Source organism: Staurois parvus, unplaced genomic scaffold (genome assembly GCF_062004578.1).
Source record: "Staurois parvus isolate SC_StPar_1 unplaced genomic scaffold, SC_StPar_1.0 ptg000362l, whole genome shotgun sequence".
Taxonomy (NCBI): domain Eukaryota; kingdom Metazoa; phylum Chordata; class Amphibia; order Anura; family Ranidae; genus Staurois; species Staurois parvus.
This window is the reverse complement of record NW_028318158.1, coordinates 10,201,889-10,215,263: the sequence shown is the minus strand read 5'-3', so window position 1 is coordinate 10,215,263 and position 13,375 is coordinate 10,201,889. Positions and strand designations below refer to the sequence as shown.

Below are 13,375 nucleotides of genomic sequence, written 5' to 3'. Positions count from 1 at the left end.
GAAGGGGCTCTTTTATACTGACCACTAATGTAAGGGCGTCTTTCTCCAGTGACCACAAATGTAAGGAGTCCCTTCTTCCACTGACCGCCAATGTACGGGGGCAGTTTTCCACTGACCATTAATGCAGGAGGGGCACTTTTTAACTTGTTAGCCATATAAGGGAGCATTAGACCACTGACTACCAATGAAAGGGGGCACTTTTCTGAATAAACACAAATATAAGGGGCCCATCTCTAATTGGCCACTCATTTAAGTCCTTTTACACTAACCTCCAATATAATGGGGCCCTTCTTTCACTAGCCACAAATGTAAAGAAGCCCTTCTCCCACTGGCTACAATATAAGGAGGCCCTTTCTGGCTGAACCCCAATGTATGGGGGCACTTCTCTACTGTCCAGCAATGTAAGGAGGCCTTTCCACACTTATCACCAGTGTAAGAGGGCCCTTCCAAACTGTGTAAGGGGGCACTTTCACACTGACCACCATTATAAGGGGGCACTCCTCCACTGACCACCAATGTACGGCGACACTTCTCTGCTGACCACCATTGCAAGGAGCCATCATCCACTGACCACCAATGTAAGATGACACGTCTCCACTGATAACCAGCATAAAGGGGTCCTTTCACACTGACCACCAAAGTTAGGAAGCCCTTCTTCACTGACTATCAACATAAGGGGACACTTCTCCACTGACAACCAGTGTAAGGGGGTCCTTATCCCACTAATCACCAATGTAAAAACTCACTTTTTATTGACCAGCAATGTAAGGGGGCACTTTGTAACTGACCACAATTAAAGTGTTTCATGTAATGCGAGTGTCACCTCACATGCCATAAAAGATGAGAGACGGCCCACAGATAAGGTCTAAGTAAAAAATAAACAAAAAACATAAAACAAAAAACACAGAACACAACATGTGCTTATTATCACCCCCAAAGAGATGTGAAACAATATTGCAAACAATGCTTGTAATAAAAAAATAATAAAAAAGAATCTCCTCCTACTATTGGATAATTTCTGTCCAACTGAAGTATATATATATATCTATATATAGATATATATATTTGTGAAAAGCAAATATCTTCAGGCACGTAGCCCATGAAAACCTATACTGACTGGGGTCATCACCAAAGAAGCTTACAATCGAATGCGATTTAGCAACGCCCTTTCAATAATTTGCATCAGACGCATCTGTTGATGTCGCAGCTGTGTGACAATCAGCCATGCTTGGTCCCCATCCGTATGCTCGCCAGGCATCCCCAGGCAAGGAGGATTAAGCTTTTTCTCTTCTGATTCCAAATTGCGGAGCCTGCGTCCTGCCTCCTCCTGCTATTTAGTGATTGGACAGGAAATGAAGGCACAGCTCTCTCTCTTTTTCTCTCCCTCTCCCTCTCTGGCTCAGGCTCAGGCAGTGGAAAAAAGGCAGTTGTGTGAGCTGCAAGCACAGGGTGCAGCTTGCTGCCCTGACAATGGAAACTTTCTGAGTTCCCTCCTGACACAAACCCCAGTACAAGGAAGCCTGTTCGGCTGAGTTCAACCCCAGACAGACTTCACAACTTCCTTCCTGCATTCTTTGACATTGCACATTGAACAAACAAGGCACAGAAAAGAGCTGAGAGCCACACAGAGAGCGGGGGTCCGCAGAGCCAACGACCAGAGGACTGGGACTTTACTGGGGGGATCGCTGCCTGTGCTGGGCAGAAGTTTCAGCCAGAAGAAGAAGACCATGTAGAAGAGAACTGGCACCTATCTGCTGCCCAGGTAAGTGCTGTGCAAACCTGGCATTGTCTGCTTATCATACTTTCCAGGACATCATTCTAACCCCAGCCTGTTTTCCCATGCATACATCCCAATGTGGCAGACAATGGTACCAGCCTGGCATTGGGATCTCCCATCACGTAGCCACGCTCAGGACTGATTAAAATGTTATGTAACTTTACAGGCAGGAAGCAAGTCAGATGAAGAAAATGGATTCTGGAATACATAATAAAATCTTTTTTCATTGTGGATGCATTTCAAGGAAAATAGGTTTTTGCAAACTACCTTCCTTTGCAGGCTGAGCCACGATAAAGGGGCTTTTGTCACGCGTTCCCCCTCTGAAAGAGACATGGCATGCAAATTACAATTCTAGTTTCAAATATTACACTTTCATAGTGTAGAGAAATGCTACATTTATGGTGATGGGTCAAAGGTCTGTGCGTATTGGGAACAATTCTCAAAATAATTATTTGGCAAAAATGCAAAAAGTTAGTCCTATGACTGCTCTGCAAAAACAATTAACAAAACTGCGCTGTGTAGTGTTTGGTACATTTGAACAAGTTTTAAAATGAAAACTGGTATGTTTGTACCATATTTGGCATATTTAAAAAATGAGTGCCAAAAAATAAACCATGGAATCTCATTGGTTGTTGGCATCAAATCCAAACATGGTTCTGCCACGATTTTAATTGATCAGACCCTATGTAGGCTCAGGGTGACTACTTGTAGGTAGAATGAGAGTCAGACACATTCTTCAGCAAGTTGCTTGCGATCTTTTTAATGAGTCAGGCAAAGTTATGGTACATGCACACCAATTGCATTACAATGCATCGGCTGGTGTGCAGTGGAATGACAGCAGTGCCAATGCATTCATTGCAGTGCATCGCAGTGTTTCCTTTTTTTAAAATCAACTTTAATGAAATGTCACATAGTGTTGGCCGTCATGGAGTGGGTGGTGGTAAATTGCATAGCCCTGCACTGCACTGAAAAAAAGTACAGCATGCCATACTTTTTTCCAGCGCACGCCAGTGGTGTGAACCGGCCAGGTAGGAGACAATGCATTTTGCCTCCCTTGCAGTAAGAATGCAGTGGGAATGTGCTGGAATAGCCACCCAACAATGTCCTACAGCACCTGGTGTGCATGTACCCTAAAAACTTTGTTCTCTTCATTAATACAGTGAATGGAGCACATTTGGCTGTTGATCACATTCATTGTTACAAAATGTTTTGGAACAATAACTAATTTACCAAAAACAGCATCACCAAGCCAGGAAAGGAGGGAAAATCTCCTTCCACCTGGGACACAAACAGAATTAAACCTTGACAGATGTTCCTACACCTTCTTACTATACGTAAGGGCCCATTCACACTTGGGCATTCCTGTGCCTTGCTTTAATGTGTTGTGTCATGGGTCAATGTCAGTTGCATTAAGGCTGACATTTCATTTCAAATGGGCAGCCAATGCACCAGAATAGACAGAAAACATACAGCATTTTTTTTCCTACGCACGGCGTTACAACACGTGTTAGTGCATTACCTTGCATTGTGGTGTGCTGCATTGCCTCTCCATTGCTTTAGTGTGTTGGTCTGTCATTCAGAATGAATGGCACCTCAATGCTCTATTGCATGTAATGTGGGTTACGGCAAAGCGCCACAAAGCAAAAAGTGTTATTCACTCTCAAATGAAAGAAGACCGTGTTTACTATTACACCCTGTGTGTGTCACCTAATCTCAAGTATCCTTTACCTATTTTTAAAGAGACCCTGTCATGTTCTAAAATGCCTTCAGTATAGCATATTCCTGTAAAGAAGAAGATTAATACTGAAGTCAGCCATAGATGATGTGATTTTCTTACCTGCAACCACAGGTTGTGTCAGTGTTGATGGGGGATTCCCTCCCGTCGAGATTTTGCATTCTCCAGGCAATGATTATTGCTAGCAGCTATAGCCAATGGCAATAATCACATGAAAATCCAACAGACTGGTTGTACCCAATTGATCGATCAGTCAACTTGGGTACAATCACCCTCCCCAGATATGGTTCGAATCTCGTCTATGGCCGGCTTTACTTCTCCTGCTACCTGCGCTGCTCAACATCACTCTGTTGCAGAGAACCAATCCCGCAAAACCAGACGGGACACTTCCAGCAGTGTCGATCTCGGGGGTCTCCCACAACTCTCAATGCTCCCTCTGACCTCACATCTTTGTAGGATATAGTGGTCTTTTCCTGAAAGCATTTTAAACCATGACAGTGGGGTAGACTCACTAAAACTGGAGCACTCAGAATCTGGTGGAGCCGTGGATGGGAGCCAATCAGCTTCTAACTGCAGTTTGTTGAATTAAGCTTTGACAATAAAAAAATGGAAGTTGATTGGTTTCTATGCACAGCTGCACCAGATTTTGAACTCTCCCGTTTTAGTAAATCACCCCCAGTGTCTCTTTTTCAGCTAAAATATTTGCTGATGATATAGCATTGCTGAAGTTCTAAAGTTTTATGAAATGTACCCAATGAAGAGCAATAGAAGTATCCCTCCTTCCTTCTGGGGTACACCTACCATGCTGTAGTAGGGAAATGGTTAAGCCGTGGTTGTGGACGCCTGTGTATTTGTTTACTATTCTCCAGCTCAAGTGCTGTAGAGCAACACAACAGTGCGTAAGTTATGTGTCATGTTATAGTTAGTGCAATCACCTGAATGAAAAGCAGGGGAATTTATTGTTCAGGGGTGACAGAAGTGACAGCTAAATTACTCTGACATGTTGCTATGTTACGCAGATTGCACAACTGGGTGTAGAAGTTTGCTCATTGACAAGGAGAGGTCTGCCTAGCCCTAGTGGAAGGGAGAAAGCAAAGAAAATACAGGGCCTCTTTTAGAGCTCATTCACACAGGCAAAAAAAATATTGCATTTAGATGCGTACAGCAGATTGTTTTTTACGTATTTAAATGCAGCACTATAGTAACCAATCAGCACATACACACAGCTGCATCTACATACGAAAAGGTGCATGGCATTTAGCCATGCACAAAACAGTAGGACACTTCTGCAGACACATGTAGATCTGCAGATTTTACCTGCGTATTCGCATAAGTGCAGGTACTTTAGCTGCGTATATTATGCAGGATATTCTAGCTCTACCAGCAGGTACCTTTCTTTTATGGGCAGCACAGTGGCTAAATGGTTAGCACTTCCACCTGGCAGTACTAGGATTGTTGGTTCGAATCCCAACCATAGCACCCACCTGACTGGAGTTTGCATGTTCTCCCTGTGCCTGCATGGGTTTCCTCCAGGTACTCTGGTTTCCTCCCACATGCTGTTAGGTTAATTGGATCCTGTCTAAATTGTCCCTAGTATATGAATGTAGGTTAGGGACCTTAGATTGTACACCCCTTGAGGGTTGGGGACTGATGTGAATATACAATATATAATTGTAAAGCGCTGTGTAAACTGATGGCACTATATAAGTACCTTAAATAAATTATGTAGAACATTTGCATATGTCCAGGTGAATGAGCCCTTAATTGGCAGCAATAGCGCAGTGCTTACTGTCCCTCGTTGGTGAACTGAAGATTGCTTGCTCATGGACCCTGTGCAGTGACAAGGGTGGACTTATTGAATAGTCCGAGGGATGAAACTTTCCATGGGTGATTAGTAAACAGGTATTAAAAAAAAAGTAAATTGTTTATTGTACACAGTGATTTAGCAAACTAATTATCATTCAATAAAGCTGGCTATATACGTGTCAAATTCCAAGCAACCACAACTGTTTTCGATCTTTTTCCAGGAATCAAACATACAATCGAAAACAATCTACTGTCCACAAGTTTAATTGATCACCTGAATATGATGGATTAAACTGATTTACAAATTTAGCTTCAATACAGGGGATTAAAAAAAAAGATTAATCAAAGTCAGAAAACAAAAACAGCAATTCTGTCAAAATCAGTCAGATTTTTCCAGCAGGTTTAATGAAGACAATTTCAATCCCTTCTCTTTGCGATCGATCAAAGCCACTAATTTCAGCATTTGATTGTTGGGGATTTTAATTCCTGCTCCATCAAAAGTGGTTGGAATTGACTGAAAGTTGCCACGTTTATAGTCAGCTGTAGGGATTAAATGTACTAAATATGACATTATTTATTAGCTGACTGTAAACAATCAGCCCCTTTCAAACAGGAGTCATTAATTATCTTCAAAGAAATAACGGATTCAGTTTATATCAGTTTTTACATCAGTTTTGTTAAGTTCAGTTTATATCAGTTTATATCAGTTCAGTTTGCATCCGTGTACATCCATTTTTGCATCTGTTTTTTCTTAGCTGTTGCAGAGACCAATCAGAGGTGACAAAAGTATAAACACAAAATGTTTTTTGCTTAAAAACAGACATAATAGGAATGGATGTAAACATATAGCATCCATCCGTTTCATTTCAGTGGATCTGGACGTACCCATGTCTGTTTCAAAAATTGGACCTGAACGGACACGGATGTAAACATATGGTAAGTGGGTGATTATCCGTTCACATCCCTTGGTCCACGGAAATACATTGCTGTCTGTTTTGTATCCATCAACGGATGGATGAAAAACGGACAGATGGTCCGACTGTGTGTAAAGGGCTTAAGACCCCTTTCACAAGGGTGTTCCATATGTCCGTTTTTCATCCATCCATTGATGGATGAAGTACGGACGTTAATGCATCTCTATGGAAAAACAGATGTCAATGAATGAACAGCTATTTACATCCGCATCAATCAACATCTGTTTTTTCCAACGGATCAAAGCCCTATTTTTGTTCCGTTTAAAAAAGATGGAACGGACGGAAAACGGATTTAAATAGACATACATTTGCATTGGGAGTGGATGTAAATAACTGATGAAAAAACTGATAAAAAAGTGATCAAAGTTTTTCTTCGAAAAAAACGTGACTGAACTTATCAAAACAATGGAACACCAGTGTGAAAGGACCCTATTCCCCACAAGCAAAAAGAAACAAAATACCCAACATTACAATGATGCTAAAACATTGTCAATCTTCACTATGTGGTGGTACTTGTTGTGAAAAAGGGAAACGTAAAGACATCCAGAGAAGAAGGAGAAAAGGGAAGCTAGGAGAGCACTTATGGCAGACATTCTCAACCAGGTCTCAATGGAACCCTAGGGTTCCTCCAAGGGTTTCTAGGGGTTCCTTGAGCAATGAACAATGGTAGATTGATCTTTGACCTGATGGTGGCTGTAAAGGTTCTGGTGCCAACGCCACTTAGCAGAGCTATTATTATTGGACCAGTAGAGCTTCTCCTCTCTTAAGCCAGCAATAGATGGAGCGATTTTCTTTCCTGCAACCACGAACTGAGCCACTGTGTTCTCCCAGCAGGGGGGCAGGGGGGAGCCACCCCATCGAGAGAACACCGTGATTACTGCTAGTTGCTATAATAGTTCAACAGGCTGGTTGCACCCAAGTTGATTGACTGATCAACTTGGGTAAATTCAGCCTGCTCATACATGGTTCGATTCTCAGCCAGACCCTGCTGAACCAGCCAAGATTCGAACCATCTATGGCCGACTTTAGACTCCACTGACACGATTGATCATGTTAGCTCTCTTTAAGGTCGCACTGACCACCTTTGTAAGGACCATTCTTCCAGCTGCCCACCAATGCATTGGGCATTACCTTGGCCAACACTGTAATGGGCATTATTTTTGCTGATCACAAGTGTGAGGGAACCCTTCTATTATTAACCACCAATATGACTTGGCTGATGTAGTGATCCGCAGATATAATAATTTTAAGCAGGGCTTACCTGAGACCTGACTGGTGTTTCCTAAAAAGGCTAAGAAAGGCTGCCACATGGTGTAGAATTGGTCTGGTGCATACTGGGTAAAAAACAAACATTCAGTAGAAATAAGATAGTGTAACTTACATCTGGCGAGATTGTGAGTGACCATAGGATTATGGTATATAGAACCTTAAAATAGTACTTGATCAGGGGAAGCCTAGTCCTACATCCGCTCAGAGGACAAGATGGTAAGAATAACTTATTGCTGATGGAAAAAATATCAGACGTTTCCTGTACAGCAGAGGCACCCAGTGATGGATTCATTACATAATATTGGGAACAGCATAATATTAGGAAAGAAAAATAATAATAACTCCAAGCAGGTATTGCTGTGGTTGGGATTCTAACCAACGACCACAATGCTGCCAGGCAGATGTAGTATGGAGCACATCTGATGCTAGAAAGCTTTCACTTGAGATCTATTTAATAAAGGAGTTAAACATGTTCACTTTTTAGGGTGAATGTTATTAATAAAGTGCTAAATTTGTACGCTCAATCGTGTGTAAGGGAAATTCAGACTTTTAGCTTGCATGCCATTAGATGTTTGAAGTGAACACAACTTTACCTAAGATAAATATTCACCGTTAAAAGAGAACATTTCCCCCCTCATAGTAAATCAGACTCGGGAATGTGTGTTGTGTTAAGGCAGCCCATTCATTGTGGATTGGCTGGCAACCCACCACAGTGCAAATTGTCACAGCTATGCTCCGTTTTCTAACATGCAGCCTCCACAATGTGCAGACTGGTCAAACTGATTGTCACTGTAATGCACTATACTTCATTTTGTGTGTGTTACAATGTGGATTACAATAGTAATGAATTTAAACTAATCCAAAATAACGGAACAAAATTTGCAACCAAGATAACAAATTTTCCAAATTCAAAACAAATTTGAAAACAAAATCGAATTAAAAATGTGAACATATTACTGACTATTGCTGATTTCCTTCAACGAGACTGTGTATTATTAGTGTTCGAATATAGCCATCTTCCAAAATTCAAATAGAGGAGAATAAAACAGAATATAATAGAAAAGAATAGAATGAAATTGAAAAGAAAATAAAGGAATGGAATAGAAAATAAAATAAAGGAATGGAATTAAAAAGAAAGAACTAGAATATAAAACATAAGAATTGAATAGAAAAAAAATGGAATGAAATAGAATAGAATAAAATAGAAAGAATATAGCCCTCTTCACAGCTTTGAATAGAATAGAACCAGCTATTCTTCACAATGAATTTGGATTGATTCGATATTTTCGATCTGATTTTGATTTGAATACTTCCAAATCCGGTCAAAAATTAATAAACAGAATAAAGCAAAGCTAAACTAAATAAATTTCATTGCAAATCCAACTAAACTAAATTAGTAAATTAATGAATCGATCTGAAACTAAACTAAATTAATTTTTACATTCTGCACATGTCTAATCAGCAGGATAGCCAAGAAATTAGCATTTTCAGAAGTACAGGTAAGGCATGGCGACCTTCTTAGTACTTTCAGGTATTTATATATTGCCAACAATTTACTGCGCTCTTTATATATTGTATATTCATATCAGTCCCTGCCCGCAAGGAGCTCACAGTCTAAGGTCCCTATCACACATGTATACCTACAAGGTACACACATACTACTAGGGTCAGTTTAGATAGGAGCCAATTAACCTACCAGCATGTCATTGAAGAGTGAGAGGAAACCAGAGTACCCAGAGGAAACTCACACAAACACAGGGAGAGCATGCAAACTCCATGCAGATAGTGTCCTGGCCAGGATTCTAACCAAGGCAGAAATTTGTTTCAGAATTCATGAAATAAATAGTTGATTTTTCAATTATTTTACATCAATTTTAACTTTGGTGGACTGATCCTTTCAGCGGTGCAGGGGACAGAAGAATACAGCACAGTGAGAAAGGTCCTTTCTGCTCATTGGGCCCCATCTGCCTCGGGTGCCATCAGATCCACATTGACTGCTAAGACAAGAAAAATGTAATTGCCTGTCCAGACAGAACACAGGTTTTTTTAAAAGTGCTCCACAGCTTAGATCTGCACTCCAGGTGATCGGCTAAATATGCAGATTAAATACATACATAAGAGCTGTTTAACATGCCAAAAGAATTGTATATCTGTCTATCCAATCCTGAGATTTACAAAGCTCTGACACAGAGCTTACCCCTGTCTAGCAGGCAAGGAGACCTGATCTTCCTCTGCTGCAGTTTCATTTTCTGATCCCTTCCCTGCTCTAATCCTGTGAGTGACCAATGAAACAAGAAGGAGCACAAACAAGCTCATCTCCCTGTCACTCTGCTTTCTCCTCCTGTCAGCATGCTCCACGTGCTGCTTCTGCCTCCCCAAGTCTGAGCCTTGCTGTACAGAAACTGAAGGGGCTGACACCAAATTAAATTCAGGTGCTTATACTACTTGCATAAAATATTACAGGTAGTGATGTATGAGGGCCTATTAACACAATTCGTTTTGAATGGCACCCTAATGCACTAAGGCAAACACCGGCATTGGTGTGCGGACCATAACGATCAATGAACACCATTGTATGGTAGTGTGTTGTGGTGCATCGTATTATCAAAAAAAAAAAATTCAATATACTGCCTTAATAATATGCAGCACAATGCACCTGCAATAATGCACTACAACAAAGTAAATGGTCCCATAATGAATACAAAACTACATTAATTTGTAAAAAATATGTAAAAAACTTTGCGCGCTGCTACTAGAAAAGATGGGACTATTGGGACAGCAGCACACACCTGGCTATACCACTAGCAAAAATCAACAAACAGAAAATTGATGTTACGCTAATCACAATAATGCCACAGACATTCCAAAACAAATAATACGATGAGAAGACAATAGATAATACACCATAACATAATCAGTAATGGAAGGAATATGGGAGTGAAGGGAAAGGTGAAATAATAAAGGTCCAAAATGAGGACCAAAAGGTGTAACAGACAATAAATCGTGACGTTTTGCGTGCGTTTTGCCCATTTATTGTCTGTCCTCATTTTGGACCTTTATTATTTCACCTTTCCCTTCACTCCCATATTCCTTCCATTTACTGATTATGTTATGGTGTATTATATATTGTCTTCTCATCTTATTATTTGTTTTGGAATGTCTGTGGCATTATTGTGATTAGCGCAACATCAATTTTCTGTTTGTTACATTAATTTGTACTTTGTATACATAGTAACTCACAGAAAAGTCCAAGCTGCATATTTCTTGTGGATCAGTGGATTTTAAGCAGCGAGGCAAGGAAGAGAAGACCAGACCTGGAGCCTGAACCCACTTTTCTCGAATTGTCCCCTTTTATGAGAAAGAGAAGGATTATATGTTTGCAGCTGATTGGTAAATCCATGAAGGAACATTACCAAAGACAAATGTTCAATTTCAGGGATGACTGGCATCTACGGAGGGAAAGCAAACCTGTAAATATTGTGCTCTGGCACTGCCCGCTGTTACTCTGCTGTCCCGGGCACTGGCCTTGTGTTACATACAACCTTGGCTGCTTGGAAAAAAAGGGCAAAGTTTAGTGGTGTGGTGATATCTTGGGTTCCTCATAGTTACTGAATTAAAGCCAGATAGAAATACAAACTAAGTCAGGTATGTATTCAGTTAAAAATCCTTCAATGCATTCTTAAGAGCAGCTAGTGTAAGTACCTGAATTAGTCTTTATATAAGCACACCAAAGAAAGGGCCAGCACTAGATGGCAGGTAAAACATATATATATATATATATATATATATATATATATATATATATACACACACACACATCTACTTTTCAATCTGGCTTCAGCAGTCAAAATATTGCTGAAACCCATGAGTTTCGGGTTTCCCCGTCATATATATATATATATATATATATATATATATATATATATATATATGTAGCACTACCCCCTTAGGAGTTGCAAAGAGATTTCGGGTCTCCCTATAGTCCTGCACAGCCAGGTGACACACATTTCCATACAAACTTGCATCCAGAGTCAGAGATCAGTCCTTGAGCTTTGGGTTTGTTATTTTTATTTAGGGGATTTGAACTGGGATAGGGTTAGAGGTGTACAGGATGCCCAAGGGTACTGATGCACTGAGGACTTTTCCTGGAACTATTTACAAGCCTTCACTGCAACAGTCTCTGTTGGAGAGCTAGCCATCATCTTCTAATGTACCACCCCAGACCCTACATGAACTCCTCTTCCTTCACCCAGAAATCAGGAGGTATCCCTGAACAGGGGATCCGTTTCCTGTGGCTTTAAGAGATGGATAGTCCCAGGTAGGTGGTGAATGTGGTTTCCCACCAGAGTGCTCCTTCCCCTATCCACCAAGGCTGTGCAGGGGTACTCACTCAGATCCTCTACAGTACTGCTGATGGGTTAGTGGCTGCTACCAAGCCTTTTAGCTGGGCTGCTCTTTCCCTGCTGTGCAGGTGGTCCTCGCTCTGGGGCCAGTTAAGCTCTGAGCTTTTTTCCCTTTCCAGCTCCGCTTCCTCTCTCCATCTGGGCTCCCTCCCAAGCTCTTGCCTTCAGCCTCATCTTCCTCTCTGTCTTTCACCCCAAACTCTCCTCTCCTCCGCCTCTCCCTCCTCTGCTGAGGAGGCTCAAACACTTTTAAGGGTTGTCCTGGCCCCTTGCCAAGCCTCCTGTTGGGGATTGGCCATGATCCCTCAAAAGTACAAGCCAACCACTCCTCAGATCTTCCCACTGCCTCTAGACCTTCCTCCAAAGCTGTAGAGCAGGGGGAAATTCCAGAGGGGCTGGCCTGCAGAGCCTCTCAGCCCTGACCACAATTTGAGCTCCTGACTATTGCACTTAGGCTGCTACTCAGCCTTCCTCTCTAACAATCTGGACTATATATATATATATATATATATATATATACAGTTGTGTTCAAAATAATAGCAGTGTGTTGAAAAAAGTGAATAAAGCTCAAAATCCTTCTAATAGCTTTTATTTCCATACACACAAATGCATTGGGAACACTACACATTCTATTCCAAATCAAAACATGAAGAAAAATATATCAAATTTGTGTTGTTCCTCTAAAAAAATTGAAGAAAAGTGAATATTAGACTGTTCAAAAAAATAGCAGTGTTTGTATTCTTCTTTACAAACTCAAACATTCACTATATAAACTGAAAAATGTTTGAAGATTTTGCTTTCCTTTGAATCTCTTAATGAATATTTAGTTGTATAAGCACTGTTTCTGAGAACTGCTGTACATCTGTGTTGCATGGAGTCAACCAACTTCTGGCACCTGTGACCAGGCATTCCAGCCCAGGATGATTGGACTACATTCCACAGTTCTTCTCTATTTCTTGGTTTTGCCTCAGAAACTGCATTTTTGATGTCACCCCACAAGTTTTCTATTGGATTAAGATCCGGGGATTGGGCTGGCCACTCCATAACGTCAATCTTGTTGGTCTGGAACCAAGATGTTGCACGTTTCCTGGTGTGTTTTGGGTCGTTGTCTTGTTGGAACACCCATTTCAAGGGCATTTCCTCTTCAGCATAAGGCAGCATGACCTCTTCAAGTATTCTGATGTATTCAAACTGATCCATGATCCCTGGTATGCGATAAATAGGCCCAACACCGTAGTATGAGAAACATCCCCATATCATGATGCTTGCACCACCATGCTTCACTGTCTTCACAGTGTACTGTGGCTTGAATTCAGTGTTTGGGGGTCGTCTGACAAACTTTCTCCGGCCACTAGACCCAAAAAGAACAATCTTACTTTCATCAGTCCACAAAATGTTGCGCCATTTCTCT

General features: G+C 41.1%; 1 protein-coding gene across 1 annotated transcript in view; it reads left to right on the top strand.

Moving 5' to 3' along the window:
• The first annotated feature begins 1,280 nt into the window (after positions 1-1,280).
• The window catches only part of LOC149456431 (inositol-trisphosphate 3-kinase B-like), a 157,207-nt gene continuing 145,112 nt past the window's right edge, over positions 1,281-13,375 (top strand). The window contains exon 1 of the mRNA XM_089685101.1: positions 1,281-1,762. The gene's annotated coding sequence lies outside the window, so the exon portion shown is untranslated. The remainder of the gene's footprint in view (positions 1,763-13,375) is intronic.